Source organism: Penaeus monodon, chromosome 21, assembly GCF_015228065.2.
Source record: "Penaeus monodon isolate SGIC_2016 chromosome 21, NSTDA_Pmon_1, whole genome shotgun sequence".
NCBI lineage: Eukaryota > Metazoa > Arthropoda > Malacostraca > Decapoda > Penaeidae > Penaeus > Penaeus monodon.
In genome coordinates this window covers 15540901-15541304 of record NC_051406.1, presented here as the reverse complement: position 1 = coordinate 15541304, position 404 = coordinate 15540901, and the positions used below count along the sequence as shown (strand labels likewise).

The 404-nt window shown below is 34.7% G+C and overlaps 1 protein-coding gene across 1 annotated transcript in view; it reads left to right on the top strand.

Annotated features, from left to right (window-relative positions):
- Window positions 1-404, top strand: part of LOC119586583 (methionine aminopeptidase 2-like) — a 50757-nt gene that overhangs the window by 20314 nt on the left and 30039 nt on the right.

The following is a 404-nucleotide window of genomic DNA, read 5'->3' as shown; positions in this document are numbered from 1 at the left end:
TAGAAAAGGAAAAAGAATGAGAGGGAAAAAAACATAATTAAGTGTTAATGAGGCTGAAATATTATCCATGTGATATCTTAATGAGTAAGGATAACTGCCTACATAATTAAAGAGTGAGGAAAAAGACCAAATATATTCAACAGTATTATAAGGACATAAGAAACCACCTAAAATAATCTGAGCATCAGAGAAAATATCATACAAGCCACTACTGACTTTTAGTTTAGGACACTGCCACAGTGGCAGCCACCAGTGGGAGTGATGTGTCCTGAAGCAAGGAGTTCTGTGAAATGTAACCTACATATGTTACAATTTCACAGGAGTAAAATAAAGGCAATTCATGCTAACCACAGTATTACAGAGTTGGACACAAATATGTTTGGAAAAAGTTACTCGGTTAACTT